General features: G+C 37.2%; 1 protein-coding gene and 1 pseudogene across 4 annotated transcripts in view; both read left to right on the top strand.

The window, feature by feature from the left end:
- EYA1 (EYA transcriptional coactivator and phosphatase 1) overlaps positions 1-22,194 on the top strand; it is a 350,164-nt gene that overhangs the window by 95,164 nt on the left and 232,806 nt on the right. The window lies entirely within an intron of this gene.
- On the top strand, positions 4,156-4,567 carry LOC111520952 (annotated as a pseudogene).

Genomic DNA, 22,194 nt, shown 5'->3' with positions numbered 1-22,194 from the left:
TCCTTCAGTTCTGCTCTGATCTTAGTTATTTCTTGCCTTCTGCTAGCTTTTGAATGTGTTTGCTCTTGCCTCTTTAGTTCTTTTAATTGTGATGTTAGAGTGTCAATTTTAGATCTTTCCTGCTTTCTCTTGTGGGCATTGAGTGCTATAAATTTCCCTCTACACACTGCTTTAAATGTGTCCCAGAGATTCTGGTATGTTGTATCTTTGTTCTCATTGGTTTCAAAGAACATCTTTATTTCTGCTTTCATTTCGTTATGTACCCAGTAGTCATTCAGGAGCAGATTATTCAGTTTCCATGTAGTTGAGCGGTTTTGATTGAGTTTCTTAGTCCTGAGTTCTAGTTTGATTGCACTATGGTCTGAGAGACAGTTTGTTATAATTTCTGTTCTTGTACATTTGCTGAGGAGTGCTTTACTTCCAATTATGTGGTCAATTTTGGAATAAGTGTGATGTGGTGCTGAGAAGAATGTATATTGTGTTGATTTGGGGTGGAGAGTTCTGTAGATGTGTCTTAGGTCTGCTTGCTGCAGAGATGAGTTCAATTCCTAGATATCCTTGTTAACTTTCTGTCTCGTTGATCTGTCTAATGTTGACAGTGGGGTGTTGAAGTCTCCCATTATTATTGTATGGGAGTCTAAGTCTCTTTGTAAGTCTCTCCCATTATTATTGTATGGGAGTCTAAGTGTCTTTGTAAGTCTCTAAGGACTTGCTTTATGAATCTGGGTGCTCCTGTATTGGGTGCATATGTATTTAGGATAGTTAGCTCTTCCTGTTGAATTGATCCCTTTACCATTATGTAATGGCCTTCTTTGTCTCTTTTGATCTTTGAGGGTTTAAAGTCTGTTTTATCAGAGACTAGTACTGCAACCCCTGCTTTTTTTTGTTCTGCATTTGCTCGGTAGATCTTCCTCCATCCCTTTATTTTGAGCCTATGTATGTCTCTGCATGTGAGTTGGGTCTCCTGAAGACAGCAGACTGATGGGTCTTGACTCTTTATCCAGTTTGCCAGTCTGTGTCTTTTAATTGGAGCATTTAGTCCATTTACATTTAAGGTTAATATTGTTATGTGAACTTGATCCTGCCATTATGATATTAACTGGTTATTTTGCTCGTTAGATGATGCAGTTTCTTCCTAGCCTCGATGGTCTTTACATTTTGGCATGTTTTTGCAATGGCTGGTATCGGTTGTTCCTTTCCATGTTTAGGGCTTCCTTCAGGCTCTCTTGTAAGGCAGGCCTGGTGGTGACAAAATCTCTAAGCATTTGCTTATCTGTAAAGGATTTTATTTCTCCTTCACTTATGAAACTTAGTTTGGCTAGATATGAGATTCTGGGTTTAAAATTCTTTTCTTTAAGAACGTTGAATATTGGCCCCCACTCTCTTCTGGCTTGTAGAGTTTCTGCTGAGAGATCTGCTGTTATTCTGATGGGCTCCCTTTGTGGGTAACCCGACCATTCTCTCTGGCTGCCCTTAAGATTTTTTCCCTTCATTTCAACTTTGGTGAATCTGGCAATTATGTGTCTTGGAGTTGCTCTTCTCGAGGAGTATCTTTGTGGCGTTCTCTGTATTTCCTGAATTTGAATGTTGGCCTGCCCTACTAGGTTGGGGAAGTTCTCCTGGATGATATCCTGAAGAGTGTTTTCCAACTTGGTTCCATTTTCCCCCTCACTTTCAGGCACCCCAATCAGACGTAGATTTGGTCTTTTTACATAATCCCATACTTCTTGCAGGCTTTGTTCATTTCTTTTTCTTCTTTTTTCTTTTGGTTTCTCTTCTCGCTTCATTTCATTCATTTGATCCTCAATCGCTGATACTCTTTCTTCCAGTTGATCGAGTCGGTTACTGAAGCTTGTGTATTTGTCACGTATTTCTTGTGTCATGGTTTTCATCTCTGTCATTTCGTTTATGGCCTTCTCTGCATTAATTATTCTAGTTATCAATTCTTCCACTCTTTTTTCAAGATTTTTAGTTTCTTTGTGCTGGGTACGTAATTCCTCCTTTAGCTCTGAGAATTTTGATGGACTGAAGTCTTCTTCTCTCATCTTATCAAAGTCATTCTCCGTCCAGCTTTGATCCATTGCTGGCAATGAGCTGCGTTCCTTTGGAGGGGGAGATGCGCTCTTATTTTTTGAATTTCCAGCTTTTCTGCCCTGCTTTTTCCCCATCTTTGTGGTTTTATCTGCCTCTGGTCTTTGATGATGGTGACGTACTGATGGGGTTTTGGTGTGGGTGTCCTTCCTCTTTGTTAGTTTTCCTTCTAACAGTCAGGACCCTCAGCTGTAGGTCTGTTGGAGATTGCTTTAGGTCCACTCCCGACGCTGTTTGCCTGGGTGTCAGCAGCAGAGGCTGTAGAAGATAGAATATTGCTGAACAGTGAGTGTACCTGTCTGATTCTTGCTTTGGAAGCTTCCTTTCAGGGGTGTGAGGTGTGGGGAGTCGGTCTGCCCCTAGTGGGGGATGTCTCCCAGTTAGGCTACTCAGGGATCAGGGACCCACTTGAGCAGGCAGTCTATCCGTTCTCAGATCTCAACCTCCGTGTTGGGAGATCCACTGCTCTCTTCAAAGCTGTCAGACAGAGTCGTTTGCCCGTGGGTCTCTTTCTTGTTCCCTTTTTATATACAGGAATACCTCATTTTATTACACCTTCTTTATTGTGTTTTGCAGATAGTACAGTTTTTATGAATAGAAGGTTCGTGGCAAGCCTGCCTCAAACTAGTCTATTGGTGCCATTTTCCCAACAGCACATGCTCACTTTGTGTCTCAGTGTCACATTTTGTTAATTCTTCTGATATTTCAATCATTTTCATAATTACTGTATCTGTTACAATAATCTGTAATTTTTTATCTCTGATTTTAAATGTTCTGGGGCGCCACAAACCATATCCATATAAGACGATGAACTTAATTGATAAATGTATGTGTTCCAACTACTCCACTTACCACCTGCTCTCCCATCCTCCTTGCTTTCCTCCAGCCTCCCTATTCCCTGAGACACAACAATATTCAAATTAGGTCAGTTAAAAACCCTACAATGGCCTCAAAGTGTTCCACTAAAAGGAGAGGCACAAGCCTTTCACTTTAAATCAAAAGCTAGAAATGATTAAGTTTAATGAGGAAGGCATGTTGAAAACTAAGACAGGTCAAAAGTAGGCCTCTTGTGCCAAATGGTTAGCCAAGTTGTTAATTCAAAAGAAAAGTCTTGAAGTAAATTACAAGTGTTACTTCAGTGAATACATGAATGATAAGAAAACAAAACAGCCTATTGCTGATATGGAGAAAGTTGTAGTGGTTGGAGTAGAAAATCAAACTAGCTACAGCATTCCCTTAAGCCAAAGCCTAATCTAAAGCAAGGCCCTAACTCTCTTCACTTATCTGAAGACTGGCAGAGGTGAGGAAACTGGAGAAGAAAAGTTTGAAGCTAACAGAGGTTGGTTCCTGAGGTTAACATAAAAGTGTAGGGTGAAACAAACGCTCAGTAGAAGCTGCAGCAAGTTTCCAGAACTTCTGCAGCAAGTTTCCAGAAGATCTAGCTAAGATCATTGATGAAGGTGCCTACGCTAAACAAGAGAGTTTCAATATAAACAAAAGTCTTCCTGTGGAAGAAGATACCATCCAGGACTTTCACAGCTAAAGAGAAGTCAATGTCTGGTTTCAAAGCTTCAAAGATCAGGCTGACTCTCTCCTTAGGGGCTGATGCAGCCAGTGAGTTTAAGTTGAATCCATTGTTCTTTTCCCATTCTGAAAATCTCAGGGCTCTCAAGGATGACGCTAAATCTACTCTGCCTGTGCTTTCTATAAATGAAACAATAAAGGCTAGATGATAAAACACCTGTCTACAGCATGGTTTATTAAATATTTTAAGCCCAGTGTTGAGACCTACTGCTCAGGAAAAAAGATTCCCTTTTTCTAAAACAAAAATTACTCTTCATTGAAATGCTCCTAATCATTCAAGAGCTCTGGTGGAGATGTACAAGGGGATTACTGTTGTTTTCATGCCTGCCAACACAGTTTCCATTCTGCAGCCCATGGATCAAGGAGTAGTTTCAACTTTCAAGTCTTGTTATTGGCTGAATGCACCAAGTGTCAATTTCAGTTGTGGGAACTGATTTTGTTACAATGTTGTCTCACTGCAGGAGCCATATATTGAAGACAATGTCTGAAAGCTTCCACTTTGTAATTGTTGGCCACCGTGATAATCCAGTTTTTGAAATGGAGTTTTTTTCCCAGCAGGGGAAGTAGAATCCAAAGACAACCATCCTTACCCATAGCTCATGCTGTTTGCAACTCCATAGATAGCATGTGGGTGTCGAAGAACATGTACTTGAAAACTGTGGACAAGTGCAACAAGTGTTTTCTGTCGGCATTGGTAACTTCAGGGCACGTAACATTTTTAATTATGCTTCATGACATAAGGCAAGAAGATGGACTAAAGAGCTACTTTACTAATGTTTAGCATTTACACATAAAGTTTGCAATGAATCCATTTTATGAACCTAGTTCTCCTATTTGATCATGTGCATTTGACAGAAAAGTTCAGTTTCTTGGGAAAGGAAACACTTTTTAAGCTGAATGTAGAAAAATTCCAAAACAAATGATGTCACCTCAATGGAGTATACTCAGGAATGTGAACATTGTAAGTAACTTGGTTAAATATCTTGGAAAAAATGTTTAAAAACTATTTTTCATAAGGCTTTAGCTGCCACAGATAATGATTCCTCTGATGGATCTAGGGAAAGTACATTGAAAACCATCTGGACAGCATTCACTGTTCTAGATGCCATTAAGAACATTTGTGATTCCTAGGAGATCAAACTATAAAAATTAACAGGAGGTTGGAAAACGCTGATTCTAGCCCTACATGGGTAAGCTGGAGAAGTTCAAGTTTTCAGTGGAGGAAGTAACTGCGAATGTGGTGGAAATAGCAAGAGAAGTAGAATTAGAGTGGATCCTCAAGATGTGACTGAGTTGCTACAATCTTATGATAAAATTTGAACAGATGAGGAGTTGTTTCCTTTGGATGAGCCAAGAAAGTAGTTTCTTGAGAGGGAATCCACTCCTACTGAAGATGCCATGAACATTATTGAAATGACAGCAAAGTACTTAGAATATTTCATCAGCTTAGTTGAGAAAACAGAGGCAGGGTTTGAGAAGATTGTCTTTAATTTTGCGAGAAGTCCTACTGTGCATGAAAGGCTCTTAAATACAAAAAATTAGCCGGGCATGGTGGCATGTGCCTGTAGTCCCAGCTACTCGGCAGGCTGAGGCAGGAGAATTGTTTGAACCTGGAAGGTGTAGGTTGCAGTGAGCCAAGAGCGCACCACTGCACTCCAGTCTGGGCAACAGAGTAAGACTCCATTTCTAAAACAAAACAAAACAAAACAAAACAAAACTCTTAAATGGCTTTGCATTCCATGCTACAGAGAAATATTTTTGAAAGGAAGAGTCAATTGATCAATTGATGTGGTCAACTTTATTGTTGTCTTATTTTAAGGAATTGCCACAGCCACCCCAACCTTCAGCAACCTCCATCCTGCTCAGTCAGTAGCCATCAACATTGAGGCAGGACTTTTCACAACCAAAAGACTTGCTGAATGATCAGATAATTATTTGCACTTTTTAGAAATAAAGTATTTTTAATTGAGGTATGTCCACTGTGTTATTAGACATAATGCTTTTACAAATTTAATAGACTATGGTGTTAACTTTTATAAGCACTGGGAAACAAAATTTGTGTGACTTGCTTTATTGCAATATTCACGTTAATTGCTGTATCTATTTCTGAAATATGCCTGTATTAGCATTCAGTGGTGATGAATTATCACAACTTAAATCAATACAATTAGATAGGACTTTTAAAATAAATATGAACTGCACAAAACAGATCAATCTGAAAAGCTTAGAGGTGCAAACAACTAGGGATGGTTTAGAATAAATGCTGTTCTACTGTGTGGTAATGTCAGTCATTGTGAAGTAAGTAGCACTAGTGAAAAGATGAGATATCTGAGATTCCTGGAGCATACATGGAGAAGGCTTTTGAAGTGGTAGTTCTGGCCTTTTGCAGACTTTACCAATGCCTATATTTCAGACTTTTAAAAAATAGATTAGGAGTGGTGATAGGTAGCCATTTAGTAGAAGTCTAAGGCAAGATGTGTTCGGATTGATTAAAAGTTGAGAAAGCTGAGGACCCAAAAGAGGAGGAAGGTCTGGGATGAGTGATAAAAGATAAAGAGGGTTATTGTCTTTTTTGATGGAGGAAGCATAAAAGTTGGGCCCATCACTGATTTTACGTGTGTGTGTGTGTGTGTGTGTGTGTGTGTGTGTATGTGTGTGTATAAAATTATCAATAGAGGTTTCAGAGCATGACAGTTCTGCTAACTTCAAAGCAGTGTAGGAGCTACTTGGCATTTTTTTTAGTTTTGCTGGACATATAGTGGTTACTCAGTGCCTGTTAATTGAGATTGCAGGATAACTAAGCTGCTACTTTAAGATAAGCCACAAGTAATATGAGCAGGAGCATTTTATAAAGACCTAGTAAAGTATAATGTGAAATATTTTAGCATTGCTTTCAACTTCTGAAAGTCTCAGGCAAATAGAAAGTAATGCTAAGATCAATCATAACTGCAATGGTTCACTCTGAACCTAATGGCCAAAGACAGGCAGATCTGAGTTGCAGAGGTGCAACCAGAAATAACTACCAATCCTAAAAATAGCAGCTGTTGCAATAATTCAAAAGATGGTTTTTAACATCTTTGCTGACTGTGAATTGCTGTTCATTTGTCTTCTTATTGAAATTTGCAGCTTAACAGGAAATACAGAGAAAAATTTTATCATCATGTGTTTCAATAGTGGATTTTCTTGAGGTAGTGGATATTATGGTTGTAATAGTCGATTTTCACACTGCTATAAAGATACTACTCAGGACTGGGTAATTTTAAACAGAGGAGATTTAATTGACTCAAGTTCTGCATGGCTGCCGGGGGGTGGGGCTCAGGAAACTTACATGGCAGAGGGGAAGCAGTCACTTTCTTCACAAGGCAGCAGGAGAGAGTGTGAGCCTGTGAAGGAGGAACTGTCAAACACTCATAAAACCATTAGGCCTCATGAGCACTCACTCACTATCATGAGAACAGCGTGGGGGAAACCACTCCCATGATCCAATTACCTCCTACCAGGACCTGCCCTGAACACCTGGGGATTATGGAGATTACAATTCAAGATGAGATTTGGGTGGGAACACAACCAAAGCATATCAGTGGTGTTTTAAAAATTATTTGAACTTGAGGGCATGTGAATGTTTAATAAATAATATTGCAAAATATGTATTTAAGTGTTTCATGCAGTTCTGAAGACTTTTCAGAAATAAAGCCAAATATTTTAAAAATATATATATTTACCAAGTCCTTATGTCTGAAACTGGTATAGTTCAGGCTTCTTTGTTTCAGTCAATTGTATTCTCCTAATTTATTATTCTAGAGAAGAAGTGAGCAAAATGAGAGTAGAAAGGAGGTTATGATGTAAGATGAAGGCCTGTATAACTCATACCTTTGTTAATTTATAAAAAGTTTAGAATGGGCCAGGCGCAGTGGCTCACGCCTGTAATCCCAGCACTTTGGGAGGCCGACGTGGGTGGATCACGAGGTCAGGAGATCGAGACCATCCTGGCTAACATGGTGAAACCCCATCTCTACTAAAAATACAAAAAATTAGCTGGGCATGGTGGCAGGCGCCTGTAGTCCCAGCTACTCGGGAGGCTGAGGCAGAAGAATGGTGTGAACCTGGGAGGCGGAGCTTGCAGTGAGCTGAGATGGAGCCACTGCACTCCAGCCTGTGCGACAGAGTGAGACTCTGTCTCAAAAAAAAAAAAAAAAGTTTAGAATGATTTGTGAAGACAACACAAATCAAAGCCCCAATATGAAATACACATCTAGGAAGTGAGATCCTAAATATTATTAATAACATTACTTAAAAAAAATCAGTTCCTATTGCTTACATTCTTACTGTCATTAGGTATCAAGCCAGACAAAAATGTTATTTTGTCTTCAGCATAGACTAAGGGTAAGTCTACTTTTGCATTTTACTTAACCGATAGTTTCTATTTAAAATAATAAAATAATTATTGGATAGTCTTTGATTATCTGTTACTCTAAAGTCTCCACTTCAGCTACCAATTTCAACTTCTATTAAATCACTAGTGAAAGTATAAAATCCAATCTCTTTGCTAGCAAAAGTCATTCAGTATAGTAATAGTAGTAAAAGAGGTAATATGGAATGGGAGTTTTAAAATGAACGACGATAGATGATGAAGGTAAATTTTTAACAGCTGAACTCAGCTAAACTCTAGAAGCAGATTCAAAATTTCTCAAAGCACACATACACACTAAAAAATAACATAACATTACATAACATAAAGCAATACAAAAGGTATTCTACTAGTGGCAATGTAAAAAATTGGGCAAATTATCTTGTGAAAACTCGGAGGGTTTTTTGATAGGGTCTGATTTGAGTTCCACTTCTCTCCAATTTCACACATGGTTTGAATTAACGTCTCTAGCTGTTGGAAAAAAATATTACATTTTAGGATTGCATTTAAAAGTGCATAGTTTCCACAAATAGGTTGGTAATGGCCATCTTGAGGAATATTTTTCTAAAGATAGTTTTAATATCACTACCTCCCACAAAGTGAAATCTGGTTGATGGTGTAGACAGTTCAAATCCAACATCAATGGTTAGGGGCATAGTCCCTTTATACATTTATAAGTTCAGATATAAAATTCTGGCTAATTCTAACCCCTCAGTGTAGGTCTGGTGCTGTATCAAATACCTGCTGTATGCAAGAAGCATATACAGATGCCCAGTCACTCAGTACCAAGTTAGTGCTCCTCTTGTCCTGGTACCAAATCGTTCCAACCTAAGATCAGGCCCGAGTGGCAGCACCTCCTGTCCTTACATTTTAATTTCACTTAGTTGACTAAATCTTCAATACTGTGTGCTACATTTTTAGTGCCAAAATCTATCCACTTAACACCTTTCTAGGTCACAATTTCTGCCCCCTTTCAATCTATGGTCTTGTGTTCTGTTCCTGCCAAACAATAACTGCATTTGTGATTCCACTTTCTGAAAGCCCTAGAATGAGTCTTCTTGTTGCTGTCTTTTCTATATCCGTGTCCCCACATGTCTTTCCTTAGAAGAGTGAGTGCCCACTTCTACTCACGTTAAGATTCAGTTCTGACTTATCCTGGTCACGAACCATTTTTGCTTTGTTAGAAAGGAATATTGGGTCTTGTTTTCCAGCTTTGAGAAGAACTCATTTTATGTACACAAGTCACCTAAGTTGCAGTAAATTAATTTGATAGAGGTTATCTGCACATAGGTGTAGAATAAACACAAATATGATTTATACTTCTTCTTAGGAACAAATGCCTATAGCAAACCAACCATTCATTCAGCCGCTAGATCTTTATAGGAAACAGTGGTGTCACATATTCAGGAATCCAGATCACAGAAGCTTTTGAACTCAAATTACTGTGTGTCTGGCCTTTCTATAGAAAACAAATGATTAAGTTCATTGGTGTTTGTAGAAATGCTTTAGAAAGCTGTCTGCTTGCTCACTAACACTTTAGCTTTCCTGATGTTCTTTAAAATTCTATTTTGTATAAGGGCAAAACTTAAATTAGATGTTAAAATATCTTCTACCAAGGGTATCAGAACTTGGAGGCTTTAAGGGTGGACTCAACTGGGCTTATAGTAATATCATTCAGTGGCATGTCAGGGAAAACACTAAATATGCAAGGCCAGTGTAACATGGGGAGTGGGTATGAGAGAATTATTCTTGGAAATGTGAGTTTTCTTTGAATCAGTGTTATAGAGGCCTGTGTATAGTCATTGTCCTTTTGCAGATGCAGATTAGGTATTAAAAATAATTCTGCCTGTAATCCCAGCACTTTGGAATGCCAAGGAGGGTGGATCACTTGAAGCCAGGCATTCAAGACCAGCCTGTCCAACATGATGAAACCCTCTCTCTACTGAAAATGCAAAAGTTAGCCAGGCATGATGGCACGTGCTTTACCAGGGTGGCTAAGGCATGAGAATTGCTTGAATCTGGGAGGCAGAGGCTGCAGTGAGTCAAGATTGTGCCACTGCACTCCAGCCTGGGCAACAGAGCAAGACTATCCAAAAAAAAAAAAAAAGATCAATTTTCTTCAAATCCTTGAAATCCCAATCTGTCCCTGCCATAGATTTCATAGACTTTTTCCAGCTAGACATTGAACGTTGACCAATCATCCCACACCACATAATATTGGGATATTGCGGTGGAGGGATGCTGGGTTATTCATCATTATCTTTCTATCCTGGACCATTTTCTCAAAGGTGTTTTAATACCTAGCCATGATATTCTTCTGTTGTTTTTTCTGTGTGGGTGGCAGATTCTACTATAAGTAGTTCTTCTAAAATAGTCTTGTTGATAGCCAGTTTGTTGGTAATATTTGCTGTATGGTGTATTACTTCTCATTAGTTGAGAGTATGTAATAGAGTCCCCTGTAATGGTTCTCATTTTGTTATGAGTGTAAATAATGGGAAAATAAAAAGTGACCTATAATACACATAAATAAAAGTATTTCAGAGATAAAGTATTATGACTTCAGTATTGACCAGGACATGATAAATAGGGGACACATGTTCCCACTCTGTGTATTAACTCTGTGATTTTGGTCAAGTAAGCTCAAGAATCTCAGTTTGCTTGTTTGTAAATCGTGATGGTAGTAACATCAACACATAGTGATATTATAAAGACTAATTGAGTTAATGCATATGAAACCCATAGCAAAGTACCTGCCGTAATACCTAAGTTCATGCTCAATATAACATAAATTGAGACTCTGCAAATGCAGAAGTTTTGATGGATGCCAGAAAAAAATTTGACTTTCAGAATCAATGTAACTGTCTGTTAATTGATCCACATTATATTATAGTCATCCTGAGATAAAGAGGCAGAATCAGAAACTGCCTACAGCTTATGGATTTCTGAGTTACAGGCTGAGATACTTTCTGGTTCAACTTGGAGAAGGTCACATACATAAATGTTATGATAGCACATACAAACAAGAAAATAAGATTCCATTATCTGGGAATCTTGTTTTCTAAGAAGCAGTTCACTTGCCTACAGATTCAAACGTCTTCAAAAGAAAAGATCCATTTCCCACAGGACCCATTGATTAATGGTTCAGTCCAGTCCTCAGAGAACTATTGGAAGAATTAAAAGAGATGTTATGGGTGAAGAGTTTAGTGCATTGCCTTACTTATACTAAGAACTAAATAACTATTAACTATTAGTTTATCTAACTTTGTCCTTATTCACAACTTATAGGTGGGATATTATCTTAGTCTGCTTAGGCTATTATAATAAAATACTATAAACTAGGTGGCTTAAACAGCAGAAATTTATTTCTGACAGTGCTGGAAGCTGGCAAGTTCAAGATCAAGGTATAGGCAGATTGGCTTCTGGTGAGGGCCTGCTTCTGTGCTTGTAGATAGCTGTCTTCTCACTTTCTCCTCCCATGGCCTTTCCTAAGTGTGCGCTCCCAGAAAGAGAAATATCTCATGTCTCTTTTTCTTTTTTATAAGCAAATTAATTCCATAATGAGGGCCCTGACCTCATGACCTAATCTAATTACTTCCCAAATACCCCACTTCTAAATACCATTGCACTAATTGAGTAGAGGAATTGAGAGTCTGACTGCTCATTAAGCACAACTCTACTCACCATACTTCCTTTAGTACCTGTAGGTGCTTGGCAAATGTTTGTGGAATGAATGAATGAGTAGTCTTGCAACTGAGTTAATATCATTAGGAGAAGGATTGACCCAGACCATTAAGCTTTACAACTCTACTTCCATGCTGCTAACACCAGAATGAATGGTAAGCCAAATAATGCCATGAATGGCGGAAATTATGGAGGAGGCCAATGAGTGTTTATTGAATGAATTAATTGGAAAATGTGAATCTACCCTAAAGTACAGGTCCCCGAATCATGCTCAGACATTTAACAGTTCTCAGGGTGTTTCCTGGGATACCAGCTGATTGCACAACATCCCAACTGGTACATAACGGTCAAACCCCAGCTTATAACTACAACTCTCAAGTTTCTTTCCATACCCTCTTTGCCACCACCCCCAACCTCCAACTTATAGTGACTGGGGAACTACCTGATTACAATCCTTCCCATTGGAAACCAAACAAACTCAATGAGTCAAGCAGCAAATTACAATGGATCAGGGAACTTGATAGATGGTACTGAGTAAGAGTTATGGCTAGGTGTTCAAGCATTTTGGGTTCTAGTCCCAGCTTTAGTGCCACCTCATCTTGTAAGCAGGAAAAAAGGTGTTAACCTTTCTGAGATTCAGCTTTACAGAATCATCTGGGCCTTTACTGGCCTCAGTGGTTCAGTGACTGAATAGAGCTCCCCATGTCAAAATCTCTGACCTCATATTTGGGTCCCTACTTGGCTTGCTCCTTGCTACCTGATGGTAGGTATCCTGGCTGCTCAAGTTCTGGTGTAACCTGACTGCTTGAGTTGCACTTGCTGCCTGCTCTGGCCAATTCTTATCTCAGGATTTTTCTTCCAGATACCAGATCTATGAACTGCTATGACCTGTCAGATCCACAGACATTCTCAAAACCTCCATACACAGATTTGGCACCTGGAAGTTTTGCCACCTTGCCATCTAAGCAGCAGCTAGAGATCTATCTCCTGATCTTCTCTGTCTTCATGGAGCTTTTCACTGTAGCATTGCTGGTCTCAGTCGGGTTCCTGTATGTGCCATGGTTACTCCAGCTTCTCCGGGGCCCTCCACTTGGATGCTCCTTCTTTTCTCTCCATCTGCACACACTCTCCACATTCCAGGCATCACTGTAACCCTCACATGTTTCATGAAGGCATCACCTATCATTTCGTCTGCACTGGTCAACCCTGACAGCACTTTCTGCCTGTACCACTCAGTGTAATCTTATTAAATATTTAAAGTATCTGTAATTCTTCCATGAAATATTATGATCCTTAGGGACAAGAATTGTAGCTTGTGCCTTTCTTCAGTGTCTAGCACAATGTTATGTATAGGGTAGTAAGTATTTGAATTTATTTACTTCATTATTTATTTAGGTTATTTATTATATATAAATGTATTGCATACAATAATTAATTCACTGAAGACCATTTCATTGTGATCAAGTTAGTTGGTTATCATTCTGTATTCAATGTATTTGTTTTCTTGTCTTCCAAAGGTCATTCTTAGCACATCAGAGCAATTGCAAAATTCTCTTGTTCTTGGGAAAGAAAATATAAATTAAAGACAATTTTGTTCTATTTCTGTTTATTGTTTTTGGGTGAGAATTAGCAAGATGGTAAGGAAATCATCTAGGACTTATAAGTCCTTGGAGATTTGGGAGGTCACTTCTTGATGTCCTGGAGTACTCAAAGAAGTTTTCAGTGGTTTCTAGAACTCTTCATGCATGACCCATTCAGAATAGATGTTTTGTCAAGATTCTTTCAGATCCCTGATCTAAATATTTTTAATGTGCCACAAATTTTAAATATCCCCAAGTAATCATTCTTTAATACCTTGATTCTCAAATTGAATGTCATATTCCTCTTGGTTTTATTATCTATCAAAAGTTGTTTTTCCAACTGCTTGTCTCTTGGTATAGAACTCCTTTGTCATTATTTTTTCAATAGGTAGTCTCTTCAGATCATCTGGTACAGTTTGTCAACAGTCATTCAATTTCCATTTTCTAGCCCTGTGGACTAGGTGGTGTATATATATAATTTTACCTCATGTTTCACTAACTTACCAATAAAATTTATTGGGCTTTTGTTAAACTGGACTAGTTTAATTTGTTTGTCTTCTAAATATGCTCAGCATCTCTATTTTAAAGCATGATTTACCTTAACGTTAAATTTCTTTTATAAAGTAATAATAATAATAATATACCAGATGAAATGTCTATACAATATTAAGCTCTGTACATGTCAAATACTGCATATGACATTATTTAATCCCACAGAAAACCTAAGAGCTATGTGTAACCTGACACATTTAAGAGATGGACAAAACCGAGGCTGATCCTTGGGTTCCTGGTCATAAAGAGGGCATTAGGAAAAACTAGAATTTGAACTCTGCTCTTTCTAACATAGTACATTGATTTTTCAGCAGAGGAGATAAATAACAAAAATAATTACTTGAATCTGCCATGAATAAATTTTTAAAAAATTGTGCCAAGAGTGAAACTGTTGAAAAATAAAAGAAATTCTGACTTAAATAACAACTTTTCTTCAAGCTAATGGACAAAAAATGAAAAATTTGGTGGCTTAATATATACACATACTTTTATACAGGTAGTTATATGTAAGCACACTATGTATATCTATAAAAGATATATATATATATATATAAAAATATAAACAAGATGGATATATATATATATATCCACACACACACCTGGAACTAAGAATAATACACACACACACACCTGGAACTAAGAATAATATAAAATCATGCATGTCCTAGTTAGAATTATAATACCCAGGAATGCAGTAAAGATGAAATATAAATGTCTCTAGCATCATCAAACTGTTTATTGAAATAGTTTACAAAAAGGAAATAACATCATTCATTTTAAAGTCCCCCTAATGAGAGACATTGTGCTTGAAGCAGGATGACCTTTCCTTTATTAGTGTGAATTTACCTTCCAGGCAAACATTTTTCAATCAACACTAATTTGCATATAATTTATCAAGAGAGAAGAAGTGCAAAATAATTTTGTTTAAAGATTTCTCTTTGTTTTAAGTGTCATTAGCAGTTCTGACTAATCCGATTTTTACAATCTCATCAGGCGCTTTTAGAAAATCTCTCTGAACTCATCTGGAGGATGCATTTATTCCTAAGTGTCCTATATTGCATTACAGCACAGCGGAGAGGCACAGTCCGCTGCAGATGTTTATGTGAAATGCAGTTAACACTCTGCCAATTTAGTTTTTATAGGGACACAATCAATTTTTATTCATTTAAAAACCAGAATGCTTTCTTTTATTGTGTGCAGCCTCTCCTGATTATACAGCTAAACAGATTATTTCTCTGTTTGTACTAAATGGTACTATTGCGGAAAGACAATGGCATGGTATAAGTATACCATATATACATCAGGCAAGTAAATAATGGTTCTCTCTTAGGGTATGTTCCTTGGAATGGGTTATTTGAACCAATTTTTTTAGTTTTACTTACTGTAAATACACATAAATGGAATGTGAATCTTGCATTGGGTAGTCAATGGGATGTGCTATCTGATTTTGCATTTTAATAGAGTTTTATAGTTTATAGGTGACTTTTATGTACATTATGTCATATCATTTAAGATGCTTAGGTTCTATTGTTCAGACTTTGGAATATTGAGGCCTTTCCATTGTTCTTCAGAAAGATTCCTGTAGTGCTATAGGTTCATTGTGCTATAATTTTAAAATGCATCATTGAATGTCAGTATTCTTGACAATATGTAGCAAAATATTTAAAGGACCAAAATCAAAATGATATTGGTGATAGAGGAGAAATACATTTGTATATTTAAATCCTTTAAAATTCATCATGTTCAAGTTTAATGGAACCTCATAACAATGGAGTGGAGAGAGATTACCAAAATTGGCATTGTAGACCACCATCCTTATCAGACTCTTAGTATATTTGAATCCATGCAACGTTGAAGTATGTTGAATATTGCCAAGAGAAGGCTCTGGATCAGGACATTTTCTTGGGAGTTAATAGAGGGTAGAGAGCCTCTCTGTGAAATTGTGTAGATCCCCTTGATAGGGTAACACTAACTATATTCTTTTAAATTATGTTTATATAGAGTTTCGTATGTTTGAGATTTAAGCAGCATGGGAAATACCATAGACATGGTTAAGGAAAAGTAGAAAAAGGTCTATAAACAGCCTTCTGCTTTATCTTAATATCCCCTCTTCCCCCAAACCCAGAATTCTTAATTAAGTGGTAAGATCATTTCCATATCTATTTTTATCCCAAAGACAAACCTTTATTTTAGAGCTCACTTCCATTTAGTTTATATGTCAGTAGATAATTTTAATAATTAAAAGGAAATATTAATATATTTATATATGAATCAATGTATTTATTCAATAAAACATTATGATACCCCTATATCACTATATGTTAGCTCTGCCCTCAAGAAGCTCACAGTTCACTTTGGTAGCAAAGGTTAAACATCATCATGACAAACAATAAAAGCAGATTATAAGTTTAGTATTGCAATGTAAGAGATTCCATGGGGCAGCTGTGATTATGGGTCATGTGAGTATAATCATAATAAATGGAGTGAGTCCAGAGAAAGAACCACCATAGGCTGGAGAAATCTAAGAAGGTTTCCTAGAACCTTGAATGATGGATAGGAGTTGGATAGATAGAAAGCATAAATCTGGAGAAATTGACTTTACTTACTTAAAAGATGCATTTGCCCATTTTCAGAACAGTGAATTTTTTTGTGAGTCTATAAAAGGAAGCCACGTGGGCGTGTGCAATATGTGTGTGTATACATATATATACATAGTATATTTGTGTATGCACATATATATGTGTGTGAGTGCACACAGAGTTTTTTTGTTTTACATAAATTGGTGCTTGGTTTGGTGAAATTGCTGTAAGGAAATTTATATTCCCTCCCATAATTAGGGAGGCATTTTAGCTTTTAATTGAACACACACTTTTTCTAAAAATTACACTTAGATCTTTTATTTTGTTTTATTATTCAGATTCAGTAAAAACTTTTTGAATCACCTATCCCTAACTATAAATTTATTTATCCCCAACTACCAATAACCAATTCACATCTGCCTGTGTGGTTAGGTAGAAGCTGAACAACTTTACAATTAAAATGTATGACATTCCTGGTGAGGTATTTCAGTCATACTTTTGAAGGACCTTGTTTCCTTGGGAGGCTTCTGCCTTCTATGTAACCTCTAATTTTTTTTTTACAAGAAGTCTCTTATTTTTCTTTTTTTTTTATCAAGTAAACCAATGTCAATAGCTTTGCAGAGTTAAATTAATGCCACAGCTTATCTAATTGTATAAAACTTTCCTTCTTCAACAATCCTTTTATCACCGAGGTAATGTGTAAAGAATGTCCTTTGAGTGATAGGTTTACAGAAAACCGAGATACTTTATTCTGTCAGTTACAAATATTTTCATCATTGCTTTTATGAAGGAAACATTGACATCCCTATATGTGTGAAATTGTGTGCTGGATACTGAAGCATGTCATTTCTTAACATTTCAACTTGTAACTAAAATAATATCTAGAAAGTTATTAGTCTCATCAAGGGTAGGTAACCAGCATGTAAATATTTAAATATACCTTTAGTAATAACTTCATCCTTCAGATGATTAGGCAAACAGAATCTTAGAGTTATCTTTAATTCTGCTTCTCTTTTCACACCTCACATCCAATCTATTAGCAAAATCAGTTGGGTCTACCCACAAAACACGTCATGAATTGGCCACTCTCAAGAACTCCACTGCTGCAACTCTGGTGCAAGCCACTGTCATTCTTCAACTGAGCTATTGAAGTAGTCTCTTAACTGCCTGCTCCATCTGCTTTAGCTTAATGTCTACAGCCAGAAGTATTTCCACTAAAATACAAGTCAGATCTTGTCACTCCTCTGCTCAGAACCCTCCGTGACTTCTTACTTGTCACTCAGGTAACAGCCAGTGGCCTTCAGGATGCTGAATGATCTGGCCCCTGCGACCTCAGCAATCACCTCCTCCTCTTCGCCCCTCTCCAACCCTGCTTCAGACAGGTTGGCCTCTCTCCTGTTCTCAGACCACCAGTCACACCCCCACTCAAGACCTTTGCTATTGCCGCTCCTGCACTTACAATGTTCTTTCTCCCTGAAATCTCCATGGATTGTTCTGTTGCCTGTTTCTAGTCTTTGCTAACTTAGTGCTTCCTTGATAAGACTTAATTTGCCTGAGCCACTATTTAAATTGCAGCTCACTAAGCTCCCCCGGGAAACTATGGTTTCTATTGCGCTGATTGTCATATAATGGACTGAATATTTTCCTCGTTTCTTTTGAATGTAAGCTCCGTGAGAGCAGAATTTATGTCTGTTTAATTTAAAACCATTCATGTGATATGAGAGTATATTATTATCTTTAGCAAATTCCTGATACTGAAATATTCTGACATCCTAAAAGAAATGAGAAAGTCTTGAAATGTTTATATTCTTTTTTCTTTTCAAATCTTTCTCCTTACCTTTTCCTATGTGCAATACACTGTTATTTTCTAGAGGCCAGAGATCTGTGAAAATGTTAAGTTCTAAGGAAAAAATTGTAAATGTATACCTTTCGTACTTCCAGAAGCTATAGTAGTTGGGACTAAAGGTGTTTGTCATCTGTGTAGGGTTCCTGAGTGTGGGCAGTTTCGTATTTGACCACATGGCTGAGGCATCCTAGTAGTAGCCTGTCTCTTTAAACCTTTGTTTCATATGCTTCCTAAAACAGAGAAGGTATGCACTTCTAGTTTTAAAAGCTTTATTACCAGGTAGCAGTCAATATTCCAGAGTAAAGAATAATATAAGTTAAAAAGCATCTACAGCAACTTAAAATGGAAACTTGGAATAGTACCATGATGGTTTGTACAATGTCTCATTGTCTTCTTTTGATCTTTGTTTAGTCCATCAGTCTTGTTGGTTCCACTCATTTGAATAATTTACTCAAAGGCGTCTGTTAGGGCTGCATTGTATTCCCCCCAAAATTGATATATTGAAGCCCTCCCCTCCTCAGTACTTCAGAATACAACTGTATTTGAAAAGAGATTCTTTAAAGAGATGTTTAAGGTAAAATTAGGTCATATGGGTGAGCCCTGATCCGACATAACTGTGTCCTCATAAAAAGAGAAGATTAGGACACAATCATGCCCAAGCACAGAGGAAAGACAATGCGAGGACATGGGGAAGGTGACCATCTGTAAGCCAAGGAGAGAGGCTCCAGAAGAAACCAAAGATGCCTTGATCTTGGACTTGAAGCCTTCGGAACTGTGAGAAACAAATTTCTGTTGTTTAAGCCGTCCTGGCTAACTAATATAGCACTCTTAAAGAAAGCCACGCTAGTTCTATTTAACTAATATAGCATTCTTGAAGAAAGGATATATAGTAGTCATATACCTTTTCTTTTTAAGAACCAGCTCTGAAAGCAAACTGCATTTGGTCTTCTTGTTAGGCAGAGGTTAGGCAAACAAAGCTTAGATTCTAAAATGCAATTGTTTAATGTCACCTTTTATATCCTTGTGTAGAGCATTGTTCTAGGTTCTATGCATACAAATAAGCAAAAACAGAGCAGAATATATGCTTCTTAACCATAAGAGGCTTGTCATCTATTTAGGAAAGCAAAATACATATAGTTCACAAAATAAGTATTAAAAAATGTTCAGAGAAGGAAGCAACTAAGAGACATTCCAGTGATCGTTAAGCAAAATCTTGAAAATCTTGTGTAACTGAGACTAGTGGAGTAGTCAGAATTGTATTCCATGCAATATAAATAGCAGAAAGGTGGAGACTGGGTTAACCTAGGATGCATGAATAGATCAGGCTATCCAAATGGAGGGGTCCCATCTTGACAGATTGCCAAATTTAGGCTTCATAAAGTAAACATAGGGGAGCCTGTGAAGATTATGATTAGATGGATGAAATATGCAAAGTAATATCCTTGGAAAAACAATGTGATACCAATGTATAGAGTGGCCTTACAGGGCGGGGGAGATTGTGTAAAGAGGATGCCCTGTGGAGTCTATTTCAGCAACACAGGCTAATACTTCCCTAAGTCTTATCTTGAGTTTCCTTAAAAGAAGACTTTCCTCAAAAAGAAGGGAGGCATGGTTAAAGAAGTTTAGGAAATACTAGTGGGTAGTGTCTTCTTGGAGGAGGAACAATGTCAATTAGCATATTTTAAAGACCCTAGCAATTCTCTGTTTCCTATACTTGTCTAATCCTGGGAATTGTTCTTTTGTCTTTCTTTTTTTGAAGAGGGAGGGTATCAGGGACTGGGCAGAGTAATGCCTCATAAGTATTTCACACAGTTAGTCATCCACAGAAGAGTGATATTAGGAATTCCTAGGCCAGGCGTGTAAGGAAAGCAAAAGAAAGTATTGTATTCAAGAAACATTTTAAAAAACAAAGTGAGTTGATGTGATTTTTCCGTAGGTCATGTGAGAGAGATGCTCACTGAATATAGCTTGCAGGAAGGGAGGCAAGGAAATTACTCTTCTCCCCTAACCAGATATAAATCTGGGAACCAACGACTATATCTTATTTCCTTTCTCTTTCTCTTTGCACTTAACAGAGGACTGAGAACATGATTATACTCAACAAATAGGTATTAATAGATTTCCTGTGTAGTATCTGAGTTAATACCAGGGAGAGGATTATTTAAGACATCGCAGTCTAGGAGATCTATAGCTGTCAAATATAAAGTAAAAAAATCTGTCTTATATCCTAGAAAGTTTTTGGTGTCTACCTTGACTCTACAAAGGACTTATTCACTTAATGAAAGTCAAGCTGTCTTGTTCCATGTTCTTAGGCCCTGTATTTTTTTTTTCTCCATTCTAGAGTCTTCCCATTTATTTCCAACTACCTGTGTTTCAGTTGCCCTGTACCTTCTCCCACATCACCTTTTGGCTTTGGTCTTAAACTGACTTAGGTAGCTTTTGACTTTGCACCATAAAGCGACTTCATTCTTACCCTCTGGCTTCTTCATTTCTGGCTACTTTGGGAAACTTTACAGCGCCCGCCCCAGTTGGTTTCAGGGATAAAACCCCTTGGCCAACATCCAACATCCCAGATGGGCTGGCTCCAGCCTCCCATAAGGGAATCAATTATTTACCACAGGTTATTTCTAGACATGACTCAACTGGATGTTCTTATTCCAAACCAGAAGTTTGGAATGATGCAGGGCACGGTCATCTCTCCTCTTTTTTTCAAGATTCTCATGTTGGTTCCCCAGGATTCCTTTTCCTAATTTACTCTATTGTCCTGCTGGATTCTCAGGATAATTTTTGTACTCAAGTATAGCTAACAGATTGTAAATTCAAATGTCAGCTCTGCCACTGACTGGCTGTGTGTGACTCTGGGTAGTGTATTTACCTCCTCTGAACATAAGTCTTCTGCAACTGTAACATGAAGATAAAAACGGTTATTTTTCCTTAATGATACCTCCCTTGTGGTTATGGGAAAGATCAAATGAGATATTACACATAAAGGATTTAGCAGAGTGGTTGGCACATAAGTCTTTAATAAAGGCAAGTTATTACTGAACTTTTCATAGAAGATGAAACCTGTGAATTAAAGTTTTTACCATAGGGCTAATAAATTTTAAATAAAATATCTTTCTTTCAAATTTATACAGTGGCTCTGGATATACTAACAAAGCCTTGCTTGATAGGTGTTTGTAAGTTATTTTTACTAACAGTAATTTACTTGCATTTTAAAGTAGATTTATATATAGCCTTATTCCTAAGATCCTACTTTCGTAACTAATTTTCACAGAGGACCTGTAGCATAATGCCAAAGTTAAGCTACAGGTAGTTTTTGTTCAAATGATCAAAAAACTTCATTTGACAAGGCTTAATAACGCTGTATTTATAGTTCAACTTTTATATCAACAGGAATAATATAATCATAGTACTACCTGTCCTCTTTATTCAAAATCAGGTAGGAAATAAGAAATGCTGTCTGGAAATACACAAGTCCCTTTTATGTGAAATAGAATGACAGATTCTGGGCTCATCACCTCTGTCTCTCTATTTAATACATATTTTTTGAGGACCTAATATTTATTGAGCACCTACTGTGAGTAAGCCTTTGTTTTTATATCTGTAACATTTGAACAATTCATCATGTTAGGTAAGTGAGGTTTGATAAAAATCTGTTTCATACTGGAATTGATTTCTGTGCTGCTTTTTCAGCCACAAGATACTTCTACATTTCTCTTATTATCAAGGTCTACCAATGTAGTATATTATTATAATTTGACCTAAATTATCTAAAATACAAGGATTTTTATTTTAGAGGTGTATTTAGCAACATTCTTAAAAAAATGTAATTTTTTTAAAATCAACTTAATTGTGTGAGTGATTAGACAT

Source organism: Piliocolobus tephrosceles, chromosome 7 (genome assembly GCF_002776525.5).
Source record: "Piliocolobus tephrosceles isolate RC106 chromosome 7, ASM277652v3, whole genome shotgun sequence".
Taxonomy (NCBI): Eukaryota; Metazoa; Chordata; class Mammalia; order Primates; family Cercopithecidae; genus Piliocolobus; species Piliocolobus tephrosceles.
This window is presented reverse-complemented; position numbering and strand designations above follow the sequence as displayed.